Genomic DNA, 20,523 nt, shown 5'->3' on the forward strand with positions numbered 1-20,523 from the left:
TAGGGGCACCCTACGTACAATGGGAATAAGCATTACAGACCCCCCCTGGGCAAATCTACGTACAATGGAAATTTAACATGGCGAAAAATCGTGGGCAAATCTACGTATAAGGGGAATTAACATGGGAATAAATCGTGGGCCACTTTACGTACAAGGGGAATTTAACATGGGGAATAGAGTTTGGGCTTGTTTAGGGACAAGGGGAATTGAATATGGGATTTTTTTTTTTTTTTTTTTTTAAATTTTTTTTTAAAAAAAAGGGGTAGGCAATTGAAAGTCATTCTCTTTTCGAGAAATATGGCTGGCCCTGAAAAGGGCCTTTGGGTTTATGTTAATGTATCCATTAACATAAAGGGCACCGCATTGGTCTTCTTCTTGTCCTTAGGCTGCGTCTCACTGTTGGCCCGTAAATCAGGACTCTTTTGAGGCATCCTTGCCTCTCCACGTAAATCCTACGTATCCACAGGCTGGTGTCCGTCCTATGGACAACTGTCCACTTGGATCGGACATACATGGGTATGTCCGTCCGGAACATCATTGAAGACACAAGCGTAGAAGATTGCACATCGGTCCACATCTTGAAGCGACGAGAACAGGTGAATCAATGCAGTGAACTGCGCTTATTTATAGGTAGAGGAAGGATTGAAACGGATTGAGTTTGTTGACCAATCCGAACACGCGTTAAAAAATTCAGTCAGCGCGCATCCAATCCGAAGAGAGTAGTCTGTGACGTCAGTTGGTCTATATAGATTCGCTAGCGCTTGTGTGCAGTCAATCTATGCGACAGTGATTCAACATGACGGAAACTCAGAAAACGATCCATTGGGGTGCACCAGTAGGAGAGACTGCCCAAGGGAACCCGGACTTACTTTCAGAAGAGGTGAATTGGGATTTTGTGGATTTTCTCTCCTCGCAAGAATTTGTTCCGGAACCTTCGTTACCTTCTTCATTACCGCAAGTGGAGAATTTTAGACAGAGACAGAAAGAAGAATTGGAGAAATTTATACAACGACAACAGGAAGCGGAACAAGCTTTTCTCCTATAGCAACAGCAGCAAGAAGAAGAGGTAAGAAAAAACAACAGCAACAACAGCAAGAAGAAGTAGCAGCAACAGCAAAGAAACAAGAGGGTGAAAATCAAACGGTCACGGTACTGTTGGACATTTTAGCGGAGTTAAGGAGTCTGAAACAAATGTATCAGACTTCTTTATTACGACCGAAGAGAATACGACCTTCCCGAGCTAAACACGTCAACCCTGTGACTAAGCCTACCGTACCACCCTTAGTGATTTCAACCCAATCATCATCAACATAACGCAGTCCAGAAGTAGGCCTTGGCCGTGGCAAAGGCTTAAGGCAGTTAAAGTTGATTGGTTAAGCTCACCCCTACACCAAAAAAGGCCCTTTTCAGGGCCACCCACATTTCTCGAAAAGAGATAGCCCTTTCAATTTGCCAATAACTCAGAAAAAAAAACAACCCATTTTACCCCCTATAGTACGTGTCTTTGCATGAGTGCGTGAGTGTAGCTTCTTATTTTAAAATCAAAACTCAGACACTTACCTTATATCATTAATTTATTCTTTTATAAATATTTACAATCCAATTCACATTTCACAACACAACACTTTAATAAAAAGTTCATTGACTTCTTCTGCCTCCTTGTTTAGTCTCTCTGTTTTTTGAATTTCTTCACCGTCACACTCTTTTCCTCTTCTTCCTCCTCACTTTCTTCCCTTCTTCTTTTCTTCTCCTGTTTCTTTTTCTTCACCTGTCTGCTTTCTTCCTCTGAAAAATCCCTCTCTTCTTCCGAAGAATCCCTCTCTTCTTCTGAAGAATTCCTCCTTTCTTCTGACTCCTCTTGTTTCTTTTTTGGGCAATCTGGAGACCAATGTCCTTTTTCTTTACAATAATAACAGGTATCTTGACTTTTGTCTTTTTTAGCCCCTGTTGTTTTTCTTTTTTGACGGTCTGAACACTCTGAAGACCAATGCCCTTTCTTCTGACAGATATAGCAAGTATCTTGACTTTTATCTCTAAAGGAAGGAGAGTAATCCGTGGGCTGGTCTGAAGAGAATTTTCTAATGACCCCTCGCAAAGCTCTGACGAAACGTTCGATTTGGTTAGTCTCTTCCATCGTTGTGCTCGGCTTGAGAGTGAAATGAATAGTGAAAGGACAAGACGCACACCCTTTTATATAAGCTGGTTTGCCATGACTATAAATTAGTCTATGGTGTTTAAACTTGAGTTATTTGACGGTTTGCACTCAAGATGAAACGATCCTATTCATTCGAGAAGAAAGAAGAAGAAAGTAAGAGGCAGAAACGTGATCTATCGCCTCGTACCAAAGCTGAAATCTTGGCACAAATTCATGTCAGTGATTTTGAAGAGGACATGAGTGAACCAGAATCCGAACCCTCTAAACCAAGTTCGTCACCCTTAGTCAACCCTGAAAAATACTATTCCATTCGAGAGACGGAAAAGCGCTCCTCTAGAAAATTTAGAACCACGGCTTACACCTACACAGTGAATTTTAAAGATTTCAAGGCTGACGTACCATTGGAGAAAGCAGAAGGGTTTATCACCGAGATGTGGGATTCTTTGCTCACCTCACTCAAGCGACAATGTCAAGCCAAAGAAGACAATCGCTTGACACTATCCATAGATCACGACAGCTTGAAATCCCCTGTTTGGATCGGGTTTAGCAGACCCGCAGAACTAACCCCTTCCAAAGTCATGGACAAGATTCAACACGTACAACAATCTAATGACCAGTTTGACATCACCGATGGTAAAGCCACACTGAAAATGGCCCACGTCTCTCCTCCTCAAGGGACTGGACGCAAAAGGATGTTATTGGTGGACGCTCTTCGCAGCACCAAAACGAGTCTCGACCGAATTAACAACACTCATGACCAGATGTGTTTAGCCCGTGCCATCGTGGTGGGACGAACCTATGCCAACAAGAACGACACGGTAGAATGGAAATGAACCTGGAACACTATTCAACGTCCCTATCGAGCCAAACAACGAAACGAAGCAGAACTCCTGTTGCAACAAGCTGGCCTGTCCAAAGACACACCCTGTGGCATTCCTGAAATGCAAAAATTGCAAGATGTCCTAGCTCCACGCTACACCTTGAAAGTGCACCCTCAAGAAATGCGCGGGCCTCTGTTGTTTCGAGGCCAAGATTTTAAGGACGGAAAATACATTCATGTTTATTATCACGATGACCATTTCGATACCATTACCAGTATCACCGGATTCCTGGGATACAGTTATTATTGTGAGAAATGTGATTATGGTTATAACAATCGAGAGCAACACAAGCATTGTGGAATGAAATGCCCAGGATGTTTGGCCTCTCCACCCTGTCTGAGCGAAGAACCAGTGCCGTGTTCAACTTGTCTGCGCACGTTTGTCAGCCCTACCTGTTACCAACAACATTTGAAAACGCAAGGTTCACAGAAGAAATGCGCTTGTTAACTGCTGAGATTGTGCCCTACCTGTGGACAAGGCATATGTACCAATAGTGCCAAGGCACACGTATGTCGAGGAAAGAAAAAATGTCACATTTGTCACCACATCGTGGACTTGGAACATCATTGTTACGTGCAAAAATACCAACCCCCACCAGAGAAAGAGGACAGTTACAAGAAGAAAGGCAATTTCATCTTTTTCGATTTCGAATGCATGCAAGAGACCGGCATTCACATCCCTAATTTCTGCGTGGCTCATCGAGCGTGCGAGAAGTGCATTCAAGAACCTATCTTCAGTCATTGCCCTCATTGCAGCAAGATTCCTGGAGGGCGTGAAAAAATCTTTCGGGGACCGAACACGTTAGCCGATGTTGCCCAATGGGTCTTAGACCCCATCGACAAGACGTGGAGCCAAGAGGACATCGAACGTTACGGAGATTGTCATCGTCATGCCACAGTGATGGCTCACAATTTCTCCGGATACGATGGACAGTTTCTTTTGAGGTACTATACAGAACATGGCACCGAACGTCCTAAAGTGACTTTGAACGGAGCCAAAATCATTTTCATGCAAGTGGGACAAGTGCAGTTTAAAGATTCGATGAGCTATTTGGCCATGCCTTTGAGTCGAATGCCTAAAACGTTTGGAATGACAGAAATGGCTAAAGGTTATTTTCCTCACTTTTTCAATACGGAAGCCAATCAACACGCCGTTCTACCCCATTTGCCTGAGGCTCACTATTACGACCCCGACAACATGCGTACCGAACAACGAGAAGCTTTCTACGCTTGGTACCAGACTCACGCCTCCGACCCGTTCGACTTTCAGGAAGAAATGCTAAAGTATTGTCGTTCCGACGTGGACATTTTACGGCGTTGCTGTGGAAAATTTCGAGAACTGTTCATGGAACACGGAGGGGTCGATCCTTTGAAAGAAGCTTGCACCATTGCCAAAGCGTGTTCCTTAGTGTATCGACAACGATTCATGCCTGAAAACACCGTGGCTGTCATCAGCCCTCAAACGACCAACTTTGTCAAACGTCAATACTCGGTCAAAGCCCTACATTGGTTACATTACTTGTGCGACAAGGAAGACAAATGGATTCAGCATGCCCGCAACGGAGGGGGTGAAAAGACCATCGGAACGTATTCGGTTGATGGCTGGGACTTAGAAAACCCCAAGATCGTGTACGAGTTTAACGGTTGCTTATTTCACGGATGTCCCGTCTGTTACCCTGATCGTAGCACTAAAAATCAGATTTTGCAACGGGCCATGGAAGACTTGTACCAGGACACTTGTCAGCGGCGCCTAAAGTTAGAACAGCAAGGATACCAAGTGGTGGAAATGTGGGAACACGAGTACGATCACCGTATGAAAACCGATCCCGAGTTTAAACGCCTCGTGGAAAGTTGCCAGTTCATGGACCCGCTGAACCCGAGGGATAGTTTGTACGGAGGAAGGACCAATGCCACCTGTTTGCTGTACCAAGCCGACGAAGAGAAAGGAGAAGAATTCAAATACTTGGACGTGTGTTCGCTGTATCCCTACGTGTGCAAATATTGTCGCTTTCCTGTAGGGCACCCGCAATAGCTGACGGAACACATCGACCTGAAAAACATTCGACAATACGAAGGCTTGATCAAGTGTAAAGTTTTGCCTCCCACGAACCTATACCATCCCGTCTTACCTCACCATTGTCAAGGCAAACTGATGTTTCCCTTGTGCCGTACTTGTGCCGAAACGTGCAACCAAGACCAACCTTGCCAGCACACCCAGGAAGAACGTGCCTTGACGGGAACCTGGGTCAGCGTAGAATTGTTCAAAGCTCTGGACATGGGATACCAACTGTTAGAAGTGTACGAAATTTGCCACTTTCCCAAGATACAACAATACCACAAGGGTGACCCTACTCAGAAAGGCATTTTTGCCGACTACGTGGATGTCTTTTTGAAACTGAAACAAGAAGCCAGCGGCTATCCGTCCTGGTGTCACACTCCCGAAGACCAAATACAATTCAAAGAGAAATACTATGAACAAGAAGGCATCTCTTTAGACCACATCGAGAAAAACGAAGGCAGGCGATCGTTTGCCAAAGTGATGTTAAATTGCTTGTGGGGTAAAATGGCACAACGCCCGTGTTTACTCAAGACGGAATATTTGACAGAACCTTCCCGCTACTTCCAGATGATTCACGACAAAACCAAATACATGAAACACGTGGACGTCGTTCGCGAGGATTTGATCTTGGTCAATTACGAAGAAGATCTGGACTTTGTACAAGACGACCCCTTTGGAAATGTCATCATTGCGGCTTACGTGACAGCTCATGCTCGCTTAAAATTGTACGAAGCTTTAGAACTGTTAGGAGAACGTGTCCTGTACTTTGACACGGACAGTTGCATTTACATCCATCACCCGATTCAACATCACCCTGACATCGAAGGAGACCGTTTAGGAGCCTGGACAGACGAGCATCCCGACGACAAGATTCTAAGTTTCGTCAGTGGCGGTCCCAAAAATTACGGCTACGAATACCGGGACGAACAAGGAGAAGTGCACACGACGTGCAAAGTGAAAGGACTGACTCTGAATCATCGTAAGAGTCGTGTGGTCAACTTTGGGGTATTGAGAGAAGCTTTGCAATCGGGAGAGGATGGAAACTTTAAAGTGACCACCTATCAACCGAACAAGATCGTACGTTTACCCACTCACCACATCGTCAGTCGGCCCTTGGAAAAAGTCTATCAAATCGTGTACCAGAAGCGAGTGCGACTTCCCAACCACTTTACTTTGCCGTATGGACACGTTGGTATAAAACATTGGTTGTAAGAGTATAGTTACCCACCAGAAAGATGACTTCGCCACAGCAAGAATCGAGTGAGAAACCCGATGAGAACTCCAAGTTCAAACCCTACCATTTTCCAGTCTTCTTACCTGACTATTGTGATTGTGCCCGTCGATTGGACACGTTTCAGAAATGGCCTACGGATAGGGAAGGATTACCTTCTTCGCATGTTTTAGCTAGAACAGGATTTGTCTATTTGGGACCTGAGTCAGGATTGGGATACGAGGTACAGTGTTTCGCTTGCGGACTGAAGTTACGAATGGATCTATGTATCTATAAAGATTCAGCTATTCTGGAACATACTCGATGGTCTCCGCACTGCCCTTACCTTTCTATGGCCTTTCCACCCATTACACTACGGTACAATGTTGACGGTACCTTAGAGACGGTACCTTCCAGAACAAGACATAAAAAACGTAAAAAAGGAAAGATGTACAAGCTGGAGACTGCATTGAGACTAGTATAAAAAGGGGCTATGGTCAAGATCGATAGTTCATTGTGACAACCAAGACCGAGCAAACAAGATGAATACTTTCAGAGAAACACAAAACAAGTTGTTTAGAAAGGCACAATTCAAGTGTGAGGCTTCTGAAGTGGAATGCGATTGTGAGTCTTGCGATGGGTACGATGCTGTACGTTGTGACCTGAGCGATGCCGTAAAGCATCATGGGAACTTTGTTCTCACGACCCCTATCATGGAAAGTGATGCTGTGCGTGTCAAACCTGAGGGATGCGAAAGTGATGCCGCTCGTCCTCTTGGACATTTTACTGGGTTTAAAGGGGAATGTTCACCTTCACGTCTACCCCCCTACGGATGTCATCCAGCCCTGAGCAAACTCCTGCCCATGTCACCCAACCCTCATCGAAACGAACCTGTGAAAGACGAATATTCGTTTCCTGTGCGTTTGTCGGAATACTGCGACTTTGAAAATCGTCTTCAATCGTTCAAAGGAAAATGGCCTAAGTATCTGGGAGGACCGACCCCCGAAGAATTAGCCAGAGCCGGATTTTTCTACTTGGGCGAAGGAGATAAAGTCAAGTGCTTCAGTTGCGGTGTGTCACTTCACCACTGGGAACCGCAAGATTCGGCCTACGTAGAACATGCTCGATGGTCACCGAATTGTCATTACTTACCCTGGGACCGAGACATTGAAGTAACTTACCATAATCTGTTCATGGATACTTTACAAGAGAACATTCGTGCTTTGCCTGTGGAGTTGAGAGAACGCATTTACCGAGAACTGGTGAAAATACAAGTGAAACGTAAAGAACAATTGCATCCGTTACGTCACCGGTGTTTGAACCACTGGTACCTGAAGGCTATACAAGGACTGATTCAATTGAAAGTGTTCCATTGGACAGACATTGATCAACGATCCCCTGGTTTTGAAAAGGATTGGTTTGTTATGGACGATTCTATCTACTACATCATTGTAAACTTACTGCATCAAATTCCAGAGGAAGAGTTAACGAATTACCAACATTTTGAACACAATGTCAACTTAGTGAAAGAGGAAACTTCTGAACGAATTGTAATGTGTAGATTAGTGACTAAACGATTTACATTTGACACGGAAGTAAAACCATGTTTATGCAAAGAGTACATTTCTTGTGTCAGACCAAAGAGGATTTAGTATGACCTATTCATGGATACTTTGCTAGAGAACATTCGTGCTTTGCCTGTGGAGTTGAGAGAACGCATTTACCGAGAACTGATCAAAATACAAGTCAAACGCAAACGCAAAGTTATTCAACCGTTTTTAAATTATGCTTTGTTCTAAAGTACAAGAAGACTGATTATGAGTGGATATTACATTAGGCACAAAGTTAAACGAGGCTGTTGGCCACCACCCAACGATTCCAAAAACAGTGTATATACTTATGGATACTTTACAAGAGAACATTTTGGGCTTGCCTGAGGAGTTGAGAGAAAGGATTTACCAAGAGCTGTATTGCTTCCGAAACAAAGAGACTATAAAATTAGGCTGCCATGCCACGGATTATGTCACATGTCATTGAACAGATTCCGTGGAAGGAACTCAATGACCATATTCAAACCGTGGATCATTACCATCGATTATTACAAGAACTGTATCCATTCAATTTGGGACGACAAGTGGTGTGTGTCTTAGTGACTTGTTTTCTGGGATTTCGTTTACCAGCCGATTCCTTGTGGACTCTTTACGATCAGTACTTACCACCTCAATGGCCTTAAATGGTCACGAAAAACTCCTTTTGCTCAAAGCCTTGCGTTTTCATATGGATACTTCTCGACCTCTACGGGAAAAAAAGATTCGTCAACTTTTAGCTACCCAAGACATGTATGACGATGTGTGTGTAGCTTGTGACTTACATCCCCATTGGACAGATGTCCGTGCCTGGAAAGAATGGGATTTTGAGGTTTGGACCCAAGACGTGGCCCAGTATGCACGAGAGTTGTTCAAGGAAAAAAGTTACTTTTCAACCCGTGTTAGTGACGGTGCCAGAAGAACCCGTCACCCAGGACGGGACTGTCGTGGACAGGCCTGAAAGACCCTTTCGGGAGGACACTTGTGTGACCTTACCCCCTACTATAGAACTGGTTAGAACATTACCCAAAACATGTTGTTGTACAGACACTTGTTTTTATTCCACGTTAATGGTTATCATGTGCCTTTTATCCTTGTACTTAAGCCTTTGGCTTTTATGTACTTTTATCTTTCGTATTCATGTTTGAAAAAAAACATTCAATAAACGTGTTCTGAAAAAGTATATAAACTCTTGTCTTGTTTGTTTTCGTGTCACAAGTGACATTTCTCACACAATGGCTACCTCTGCTGTCTCTGCTCCCTCTTCCTCTACTGTCAAAGTCATCGACGAACACTTAGATCGTGCCAGTTGGGAGGCTTTGTATCTTCGCCATCCCTTTAACATGTTCATTGCTGGACCTAGCGGTTCAGGCAAAACCGAATTCGTCAAACGTTTGATCGAACATAAACATCATTTGATCGATCGGCCACTTCAACGAATCGTGTGGTGTTACAAAGAGTGGCAATCGGCGCACAGACTCTTGCGAGAAAGTCAAGGCGATTCCATCGTGTTTGTGGAAGGCATTCCTAAAGAAGACGACGGCATCGTCTCTGACTCCCGTCAAACCCATTTGGTCATTTTCGACGACATGTTAGGAGAAGACGAAGAAGAAATTAAACTGTAGTTCACGCGCAAAGGGCATCACCGTAATGCCAGTGTCGTTTACATCACCCAAAATTTGTTTCAACAAAGTAAAGCCCATCGCACCATCAGTCTCAATGCGCATTACGTGGTCTTGTTTAAAAGCCCTCGAGATAAATCGCAAGTGCAAGTCTTAGCCAAACAGTTAGGAACGCCTTGGCTGACTCAGGCGTACGACGATGCCACTCAAACTCCGCACGCCTATTTACTCGTCGATTTGAAACCTACCACCCCCGAGGATTTGCGATTTCGTACCCACTTGTTTCACCACTGGTGCCAAGACGGAGGGCCTGTCCTGTACACGTCTCCGTCCTCGACTTCATTTCACTCCCCATAAAAAATCTATAAAAACCTCAGACCCTTTTTGTCTGTCTCACACTCAGTGTGAACATGACGTCCCTTCAGTCGCATCTTCCCGTCAAATTGATTCGTGCCTTGTATGGCATCAGTCGAGAAAAAAATCCACAAACACGAGCTCGTCTCTTAGAAGCTAGTCTCAAAGAAGTCTTACGATGGTTCACGGTGACGGCACGTCAAATACTCCAAGGAATCATTCAGATTCCTCATCAAACCAAACGCTTTTTCGATCGAAACAAAGTCGCTTTGGTCCAACTGGCCAATTACCGCATCGACACTCAAACCAAAAAACAAATCATTTTGAAACCTGGAGGGAGCGGTACTCTAGGAGGGGTCATCATTCGCTCACTCTTAAGATGGGATCCTAATGCCCCCAAAGTTATCCCCAAGAAAAAAATCCAACGAAGCCCCAAGAAGAAAAAGAAAAAGAGCAGGTCCCCAAAGAGAAGAACTTCTCCAGTGGCGAAACCCTCCTCTGACCAAACACAACCCCGGAAAAATAAAAGAACCCCCAAGAAAAAGAAAAGTCCACAGAAGAAAACTAGTCGCAAGAGAGGCACTTCGGCCAGGACGCAACTTTACACTCGCAAACCACGACCTGCCACGGCAGTGACACGGTCACCGGCAGCCTCATGTTCATCCACTTCTCCATTAATGACACCAAGAACTGAAGAGTACTTGGAGACGTTGATCACACCAAGAACATCTCCGTTGATGACCCCAAAAAGAACTTCCCCAGTGGCAGGACCCTCTAATTTAGCGGCAGTGGCTGCTGCTCACAAAGTACCTTCTCCCAAAATCAAAGTCCATGAAAGATCGGACATGTTACAAAGTTTACTGGATTTGTCCAAGCAAGAACTGGCTCGATTTAGTCCGTTGCGTACCCCTGCCCGACGTTTCATGCCTGTCCTCAAACTGATACGACGTAAAGACAATCAGTGGCGACGCGTTCCAGTATAAAAAAGGTGTGTGACCAAGTCGGGGGTATCAGTGTTTTTTGGTGCTCCTGAAGACTCAAAGATGTCACCCTCCAGAAATCCCCAAGGAAAGAAAAGAAAAGGACTACCACCACGTTTAGTCAAACATGGGGACATGTTATCTGTCCTGTCCAAAGCTTCTTCACCTCTACGAAAAAAACTCATTCAATCAGCCTCCAAAGAGGTCATCGATACCGTGTGCGAATGTTGTTTGAACGTTTTGAAAGGCACGATCCCTTTGTCCAAACACCAGAAACAATGCTTAAGCAAACGTCGTCACGTTCTTCGCCAAATGGTTCGAAAGAAAATTCCCATTCGTCAAAAGAAGAAGATGTTAGTCCAACGTGGAGGCATTTTGCCTCTCTTGTTAGGCCTCATACTGAAAGGAGTCTTGGGAACCATGTTGGGAGGACTGGTGGGAGCAAGATAAAAAGGCCCTCGGAAGTCCCAAGATCTCAGAATCGACCCCTGACAACCCCATGGAAGGACGAAAACTAGCTTTAGTGCCTTACAAACGATGGATGGAATACCATCGGTGGCAAGAACAACGCACCCCGCATTTACCTCCCAATCCCAATTTGAGCGAGATGTCCCAGTTACAACACGAATTGCAGTCTTTGATGGATCGCCAAGATTTTTCCGAAACAGAAAAATCGCAAAAGTACGGTCAACTCTTGCAACGACTGCAACTGTTTCACCAGAAAGCTTTAGACGAAACAGCTCTACCCACTCTGAAAGATTTTAAGACCTTGATGAAAAGTCCAGCACCATCACCAGTACCAGTACCAGTCCTACCACTACCAGTGACCAAGACAGAAAAAGGAAAAGAAGAAGAAGAAGAAGAAGAAGAAGAAGAAGGGTTTCAAACTTCACCAGAAAAAGTACGCAAGTTAACAACACCACCTACCTCCAGAATTGGATGGATTAAAAAGATGATGGCCACCCCTTCTTCATGACAAGAGAAAAAGAAAGTGAAGACAGAAGTGAAGACAGAAGTGAAACAAGAACCGATATCCCCCGCTCAGACATCCTCCTCTTCAACACCTATTGCCGGTCGCATACGCAAAGCATTGCAATCCAAGAAAATACCCCAAGAGAAAAAGAGTAGCCTCTTCCAAGAGTAGGTGCCTTATTAACACACCAACCAACAAAAAAAAAAAAAAAAAAAATGGAAAAAGTCTTAGCCAGCATTTACTACGATCCCTCGCATCCTGCAGGTTACTCAGGAGTTCAAAAATTGTATCGTGCTGCCAAAACTCGACTGAAAAGTCTCCGTTTACCTCAAGTGCAACGATGGTTACAAGAACAAGCTACCTACACTTTGCACAAACCCATTGGACGCAAGTTTGCCAGAAGTCGCACCCGAGTGGAAGGCATCGATCATCAATGGCAAGCCGATTTAGCCGATGTCTCTCATTTGGCCAGCTACAGTCGTGGCTACAAATATTTGTTTTGTGTCATCGACGTCTTTTCCAAATTTGCCTGGGTCGTGCCCTTGACTTCCAAATCAAGCAGCGAGTTAGTGCGAGCCCTGCAACGAGTGCTGAAACAAAGCGGTCGTCACCCTCTTCGATGGCAAACGGACAAAGGCACCGAATTTCTGAACCAAGCTTTCCAAAAAGAATTAAAGAAACGTGACATTCATTTTTTTTACCACCGAGAATCCCGACACCAAAGCCAGCATCGTGGAACGTTTTCAACGCACTTTGAAAGAACGCATGTGGAAATATTTTACGCATCACCACACTCTGAAGTACATCGACATCTTACCGCACCTGGTGCAAGCGTACAACCAATCTTACCATCGAAGCATAGGACGTGCCCCGCAAGACGTGACTCCCGAGAACGAAGTGTTGGTGTTTGAGAGCCTGTTTGGTACGTCCCCGACGAGGGCTGTCCCCAAGAAAAGTGGAGAGTTGGTCGTAGGAGATTGGGTGCGCATTGGCAAAACCAAACGCACTTTCGACAAAGGTTACTTACCTAACTGGACGACCGAATTGTTTCGCGTAACTGGACGAGTGCATGGCCGTCATCCTGCCGTCTATAAATTGGAAGACATGAACGGAGAAGTGCTCAAAGGAACGTTTTATTTGCCCGAGTTACGACGTGTGACCAAAAAAGAAGACGACGTGTACGACATCGAAAGCATTCTCGAACGCAGAACCCGTAAAGTGGGCAAACGACGTGTCAAAGAAGTCAAAGTACGTTGGAAAGGATATCCACCCAGTTTTGATTCTTGGATCGACGCTTCGCAAGTCATCGACTATAAAAAGAAGTGACCACCATGCCCTTTCACACAGACGCAGCTACGTCGACCACTCCTCCTTCACCTAGTTCTTCTGTGCAAGATTTACAAAAACAACCCTTGTGGGTGTGGTGTGGAGAACGTGTGCCTAAAACGCAAATCGTCTTTTTCTGCCAAATCTTCGTGGTGTATTGTGTCATCGGGGCAGCCATTGCCAATTTGAGTTTGCAACAAGGAGACAAACAATTGTGGACCATTTTATTGAGCAGTTGCATCGGTTACCTACTTCCCAATCCCTCCCTGAAATTCTCCTCGAACGGGAACCACGGGAACCTTGTGTCCAGTGCCAGTGCCAGTCACCACTCCAACCACAACCAGAACCCCATTTTGGGCGGAGACACGCCTCTGACGTCCAGTAACCCCTCGGACAGCCACATAACTCTGGAATTATGAGTCACCAAAACCAATTTTACTTAACCTTACCCAGTGACAGTTCCATGGAGGTGTTTCCCAACAACACGTTGTGCTGTTACACGGCCAAATTACCTCAGGCCATCCCCTTAGATCACGAAGCCCATTGGGAAGTGGCTTTGGTAGAAATGATTCACCCAACACAAATCAAAAACATCACTGAAACTCAAAACACTTTTGACGTCGAAATTCTGGACCCAGCACTGCATCAAAAGATGACGGGCAGTCCTCAACATAACTCACATCTTGCAAAGGACCTATTACCCCGCAGCAGTGACTCTTCTTCTCCTCCTCTTTTCGTTTATAGCTTTAAAATTAACCCAGGCCATTATTGTAGTGGTCAACATCTGGTGGAAGCCATCGCTGACAAATTCTATGCAACCTTTGACAAAGTTCTGACCAAAGAAGGTAAACGTGTCACCATCGAGTACCACAAACTGTCTCACCGTCTACTCATCAAGTTTGAAAGTGAGGAAAGAAGTATACGTATTAAATTTTGCCCTGAATTGTATGACATTTTGGGTGGAGACCTCAAAATGGTCACGGATACGGACACCAAAAAATTTAAAATGGCAGACATTGACAACAACATGCATTTTGCAAGGTATTTTCGTTACCCGGTAGAACTGAACCAAGGACTGAATTTGATCTTCGTGTACTCCGATGTGGTGGAGTACAACGTGGTGGGACACACCTCCATACCATTACTGCGTGTCATTCCTTTCAAACTAAATTCTGCCACGGCCACTGACGAGGAAGGTGGGAACACTTACCACGTCCACCGCGAATTTGTCCATCCTCATTATTTACCCGTCAGCAAGTCGTATTTGGACACGGTCAACATTGCTATAAAAGGAGATCTGGGACAAAATATTCCATTCACCAAAGGAAAAGTCACGGTGAAACTCCATTTTCGAAAACGGTTTTCTCACGACTCGTAAGTCATGTATCCAGTGTACGGAGGGGTTGCTCGACAGCGAGGACACGGTTTAGGAGATATGTTAAAATCGGCCTTTCGTTCGGTGGCCCCGGTGTTGAAACCGATGGTGACACGCGGATTGCACGCTTTGAAAGATGCGGGACTGACGCAAGGCAAAGAATTTCTCCAAAATGTCATCATCGACAAACAAAACCCTAAAGAAGCCTTCATGAGGGCTGGCAAAAATGTCTTGCTGCAAACAGGTAAAGACCTTTTGGGCCGACGAGACACACCTATAAATGCCCTGCACGCTACCGAGTCAGGCATTCAGCAAGGACAAGGCAGAAAGAGACGACGAAGAAAACACCCTTTCACCAGACTTCAAGCTAGAAAGGCCAAGAAAAGAAGAACCGTTCGAGACTTAGACGTTTTCGATTATTGAGAAAGAACAGAACAAAATGATGCACCGAGAGTCTTGCGCTTGTTCCAAGACGGAACTGGATCTGTGTGCCATGCCCCCCACCATGATGACGATGCAAGAATCCCAGTGGGTGGAATTTCACCCCGTCTCCTCATTGACCGATTCCGCTCCCATCGAGTTTGAAATCAAAGGACAACCAGAAGATTACATCGATCTGAATAGCAGTTATTTGTACTTGAAAGTCAAAGTTCTAGATAAGGATAATGGTGAAGTAGCAGACACTGAGAATATAGCTCCCGTCAACAATTTCATGCATTCCTTGTTCAGCTCAGTGGACTTGTACTTGAACAACAAACTGGTTAGCAGCAGCATGGATACTTACCCTTACCGTGCCTACCTGGAAAATCTCTTGACGTACGGAATAGATGCCAAGAATACTCATCTCAATGCCTGTGTGCTATGGGAACCTGACGAAGCGAAGGCGTTTGAGGAAACAGATAAAGACAATGATGGCTTTGTGGAAAGACGAACCAAACTCCTAGGTGAAAAGAGTTTAGAACTGATGGATCGTTTGCATTTGGACATGTGGTTGCAAGAGAAATATTTGCTGGACGGGGTCAATGTCCGCTTGAGACTGAATCGTAGCAGTGCCGCTTTCCATTTGTTGGCTGATACTGCTGCTGGCAATCCTAAAAGCAAAATCGAGGAGGCCAAACTCTACGTACGACGCGTGGAAGTGTTACCCAAAGTAGGTAACGAAATCAGTCAAACGTTGAGCAGAACGACCGCCAAGTATCCCATACGACGTGTGGAAGTGAAAACGTTCACCATTCCCAAGGGACAGCATTCTATGATCGAAGATCATCTGTTTCAAGGACAGTTACCCAAGCGTTTAATCCTTGGTATGGTCTCGAATTCAGCCTTCAACGGAGCCTTCGCTGAAAATCCTTTCAACTTTAAACACTTCGACGTGAAGAAAATCGAAGTCAGTCGCGATGGCAAGACCTTGTGTACCCGACCTTTCGAACCTGACTTTGATCCCACAAAAATGAATTACTTGAGATCGTACTTGTCCCTGTACGAAGCCACCGGCCAGTTAGGAACCAACACCAGTCACGGCATTACGTACGACGATTACGCAGGAGGCTATGCTTTGTGGGCTTTCGATTTCACTCCAGACCAAGGCAGCGACGAGGGACATTTCCACCCTATAAAATCTGGCCAGATTCGTGTGGAACTTCAGTTTGCAAAAGAACTACCAGCAACAGTGAACGTCATCCTGTATGCCGAATTCGATAATACCATAGAAATCAACAGTTTGAGAGAAGTCATTCTAGATTTTTAGAAGCTATGGAAGACTGTTATCCCTCTTTACCTAGTGGAGAAACTTTAAAGATGGAATGTGAGGAGACCGTGGAAAAAGAAGAAGAAGTGATCATGATGAAATCGAGATGGCCAGAACAAGAAGCCCATTTAGTCTCCTGTTTTGCCAAACACTTGGTCGAAAAAATGACAGAATTGATCAAGAAAAATTGCTATGGATGTCAAAACGCTCATCCCAGTCAAATTCAACACGATAAATGCCTGATGTTAAGTCAAGAAGAAAAATTGGACGAGTATCTGGACGAGGCTTGGAGTCTCATCTCGGACGAAGACGTGTTACACCAGTGGTATAAAGACTTGCGTGAACATTCTTGTCCACCATTAACCACTCAAGAGATCCATCGTATCGAAGCTCTCCTGAATCGGTTATTTGTCAGACATTTTCAAGCACAAAGTCAGGATCGAATTGACGACTTATTATTACCTGTGAAGAAGAAAAAACAACACAAATGGATACCTGGGAACTTTATTACCTTTTGAACCACAGTTCGTATACGTCTTCTTGGAATCCTGTTGTCTGTGCTAAAGATGAACTCCCTCATCGCAAACCTAAAGACCATCTAGCTTACGTGATCAACACGGACGACAGTCATCTCCCAGGAACCCACTGGGTAGCCGTCTACTTTCCTCAAGAAGGATGTGTGGAATATTTCGATTCGTACAGATTGCCTCCTTTGGAAGACGATATCATTGACTTTATGAGAAGAAATGCTCAGACCACCCGATTCAATAATGTGAAATTACAAGGCACAGATTCCTTGGTGTGTGGACAGTACTGTGTGTATTTTCTGCATCATCGCAGCCTAGGTTATTCCTTAGAACATTTAGTGACTCATTTTGATCCTCGTTCTTCTTCTAGAAACGATGTGAAAGTAGATCGATGGTTTTGTGACCATTATGCTTATCTTTTGTCTCAAGCTAGGAAACGTAGTGTCCATCAATGGCCTAATGATTTCCAACAGTGGAAATCACAATTTCATTCACAACGTTGTCAGCCCTGTTTAAAGTAGAATGTATTTGAAGAAAAAATGTTTGATGTTATCATGTTGGATTATTGTTTAAAATATGTTAGAGTTGTTGTTGGTTAGTGTTAAGTGATTTTTGAATAAAAAATGTTGTGTTTTGAAAAAAAAATGCCTTTGTGGTTTGTTTAGGTATAAGAATGTTGGATTCATGCTCTTTCATTTCTTACTATCCCTCTCATGACACTCACTGAACGTTGCGGCTCGAAAACCGTGTGGGGGATGTTTTCCTTCACGTCCGCGCTTTGACTTTAAGAACCGGGGGTTGTTTCCAGTCTAACCATCCATTGTCGACCATCCTCCTACGAAGATGTGCTCCAAACTAGCTAAGCTCAACGAAGCCTACGTGAATTTGCATAGGGTCAGACACAGTCTGATACCGAAGCCAGAAGAAATAGAGAATGTGAGAATGTTAAAAGTCACTGAAGACCTGATAGAAGAGCTCTTCAGAGAAGAAGTGAACAGGGAGAAAGAAGAATGGACAGAGAAGTACAGACTTCAGAGACAGCAGCAGCAGCAACAGCAGCAACAACAACAACAGCAGCAGCAACCTGAACCTGACAGAGGCTTTGTCGATTGTCGTATCGACACCAAAGAGTTCTTCTTCTCTTTCCGAAGAAGCAGACCTATCGCCAGAAAGTCTATCCTCAGAGGACATCGGATTCTTAGAAACTAAAAGATTGCCATAGCAAACAAAAAACAAAAAAAAAGCCCTTTTCAGGGCTACCCCAATACTCTAGAAAAGAAATAAGCATCGATTTGCCAATGTGTGTAGGTAGAGTAGTGTGAATATAAACACTAACTCTTTTTTAAAACATGTGAGGGTATGTGTTTGTGTTTGTAAGTGCTCACGTACGTTGGTATGGATAGTAGATTAAAATGATGTTTGTTTTTTTGGCTGTTTGAGGTGTAGATTTGGGGTTAGATTGGATTGCTTTGCGTATGTGGATAGTCTATTGAAGTGATTCATGAAAAAATTTTAGAATAGGAATGGGTAGCATAAAAAGTGAGTGAGTGTTTCTTTTAGGTCCGCGAGTTGTTTTTTGGTCATGATCTAGGTAAGATCAATTTTATGTTTTTGGGGGATGTTTTCCATCACGTCCGCGCTTTCAGTATAAATTGAAACTCGCTCGGCAGTCTAGCTACCCTTGTTGATTGATCAACACCACCAGAAGAATGAACACCAGAATTGTGAAACTGCTAGAACTCCAGATGCACCTGGAATATGCCGGGCGCATACTAAATGAACTGGCCGCGGAGGCCATTGTCGAAGAAGCAAGAATGAAAGAGGAGGAGGAGGAAAGAAGAAGAAAAGAAGAGGAGGAGAGAAGAAACAAAGAAGAGGAGAGAGGAAATTTCAGAATCCCAGAGACAGAAAATTGGGATTCTGTAGCCACATATCCCGCCTCTGCACTCCCAAGAAGAAAGGTGAAAGGAGACTGGGGAAGAAGATGCGTGTGTGGCGCCAGGCCAGGAAGGTGCCATCATTAGATAGGTGCATCTGGAGTTCAAAAAAAAACCAACAGCCCTTTTCAGGGCTACCCAATACTCTAGAAAAGAAATAACAATCGATTTGCCAATGTGAGTAGGTAGAGTAGTGTGAATATAAACACTCTTTTTTAATTGTGCTAGTGAATGTGTTTGTGTGTTTGTGTTAGTAACTGCTCACGTAAGTTTGTGTGAATAGTAGATTATGGGTTAGTTTATTATTTCTTAGCGTACGTGGAGAGTATAGTTCGGGTTTTATTATATGAAATGAGAAAAGTGGGGGATGTTTTCCTTCACGTCCGCGCGATGTTTGGTCATGATCTAGGTAAGATCAATTTTATGTTTTAGAGGGGATATTTTCCATCACGTCCGCGCTTTCACTATAAGAACCCACAAGGTTTGATGTTCGAACCATTCTACGGAATAACAGATACAAGATGGAAGAGTCGGCGTTGTTTAATGACTTAAGAAATGTTTACTTTTGGATGATAGATGGAGAGTATACTATTGAAAGGATAGAAAGAGAATGGAGGTTGAGAAAAAGTCTTGACTATGTCAATGAACTACAATTAGCGAGGAAGATGATAGAGGAGATGATAGAGGAAGAAGTTAAGAGATTGAGAGGATTGATTCAACCAGAGTATGTAAGAGTGGGGACTATAAAAGAGTCTATGGACAAAGTAAAAGCAGTGAGATGCTATTTAGAAGAGCTAGAGAAATGGTCAGAGTGGAAGTTCGTGAAAAGGGGCATTGAACAACTAAAGAAAGCAGAAGAAAAGATGAAAAAGATAATAGAGGAAGAAGTGCAGAAAATTAAGGACAGGTGGGCAAAAGATAGAAAAGAACAAGAGAATAGGAAGAAAAAAGAAGAATATGAGAGACTGAACAATAACTGGATAAAAATCCAACAGAAGTTCCGAGCCATGGGACACCTGGACTGGATACCGGAAAATGAAAAGAAGAAAAAAAGGAATTTGGGGAAAGATTAGGGGATGGATGAGGAAATGGAGGAAATAGAAGAAGAAGAAGCAGAAGAAAGCCAAAGACCCTTTTCAGGGCCAGCCATATTTCTCGAAAAGAGAATGACTTTTCAATTGCCTACCCCTTTTTTTAAAAAAAATTTAAAAAAAAAAATAAAAAATCCCATATTCAATTCCCCTTGTCCCTAAACAAGCCCAAACTCTATTCCCCATGTTAAATTCCCCTTGTACGTAAAGTGGCCCACGATTTATTCCCATGTTAATTCCCCTTGTACGTAGATTTGCCCACGATTTTTCGCCATGTTAAATTTCCATTGTACGTAGATTTGCCCGGGGGGGGGGGGTCTGTAATGCTAATTCCCATTGTACGTAGGGTGCCCCTACTTACTACTCATAATCAATGTCACAAATGAATGAAATCTTTCGACAATTGAACAGTTCTAGTAAAATAAATACCGCCTGCTTTTCAGTACTTTTGCATCATTTTCACAGTTGAATTTCAATGCAGGATGATATTTTATATTTTATATTTTGTATTTGTTTATGTGCTCATGGATGCTTTTGCATATGTTCCAGGCTTGATACTTTAATTTTTAAAATTACTTAATTATTTTGTGTCAAGCCAGATTCTTCACATCATGTTGTATATACTGTATATATTGTACTTATGAAATAGATAATTCTCCAAGGTAGATAAGTTCTGTAATTAATTGAGTGTCCTTCTCTAA

General features: G+C 43.7%; 1 protein-coding gene across 2 annotated transcripts in view; it reads right to left on the bottom strand.

Moving 5' to 3' along the window:
• LOC149775240 (uncharacterized) overlaps positions 1–20,523 on the bottom strand; it is a 143,857-nt gene that overhangs the window by 122,613 nt on the left and 721 nt on the right. The window lies entirely within an intron of this gene.

The sequence above is a fragment of the Sinohyriopsis cumingii genome, chromosome 19, assembly GCF_028554795.1.
Source record: "Sinohyriopsis cumingii isolate HCF-2022 chromosome 19, ASM2855479v2, whole genome shotgun sequence".
Classification (NCBI taxonomy): domain Eukaryota; kingdom Metazoa; phylum Mollusca; class Bivalvia; order Unionida; family Unionidae; genus Sinohyriopsis; species Sinohyriopsis cumingii.